We start from the raw sequence: 953 nt of genomic DNA on the forward strand, positions 1-953 counted from the left end.
TTGCAACGCTCCAAACACAAAAAAAAAAACACTTTATCTACACAAAGCCCCTTTTCATACGGGAAAACGCTCCCCTCAACCCTTTAGAGTCTCGCCGCTAAAGAAACCTGACAAACAAATCAATTAAATAAATAGGGTTAGCCTTACGTCTAGTGAGTCCAAATAGGGAAAACAAGAGGGCCAATGAACGGATATGCAAAAGAATATCTATATAAATACATGACGAAATTTCAAACGGTACAAAAAGGAGTATGTAAATCTAATAACTCAGGGTGGAGTTAAACATCCGTAGATGATGGGGGAGACCCGATTTGCCACTGATTATGACCGATCACAAAGTAAGTCATAGTTCAGCATTACAAAGCATCACTTGCAGGTTTAATACCATTGACAACAACCTAACCAGTCATGAAGTCAATCGTGATCTTAAGCTCTTTACCTCGGAAATTACATAATAATCACAATGCCTATTTCCGAGTGGGAGTGAGAAAAGATGATTTGGAATTTACATAATAATCACAATGTCTAAGTCCAACTTACACCATCCTTCTCGCAACTACAATGAAACGACTCTTCATGCCTTAAGACTCGTTACATTCTAGAAAAATGCATGAATAGGGTACCATGAGCGTAAGAGTAATTATTAATCAATGAGGTTTCACGTGCGTCCTAACTCAAGCAAGAATATTCTTCGCTTACCAAAGAAGAACCCCGAACTACGGGCATGAAGCTTTTAGAGTTCAAAAGCCAATAACACTTTGAAAGGAGCATCCTACCAATTGATCAAAGTCATTTGTCCAAACTCGACTTTTCTTTAATAATGAGATTGCCCACGTTCATCCTTTTGACCCAAACTATCCATTTCACCTAAGTGAGTATGTGCAGTAAATTAAGGCATAGGATAAGCTAGGTACTTCATTTCAATAGCATATATATATATATATATATATATA

Source organism: Cynara cardunculus, assembly GCF_001531365.2.
Source record: "Cynara cardunculus var. scolymus isolate 2C chromosome LG 13, CcrdV1, whole genome shotgun sequence".
NCBI lineage: Eukaryota > Viridiplantae > Streptophyta > Magnoliopsida > Asterales > Asteraceae > Cynara > Cynara cardunculus.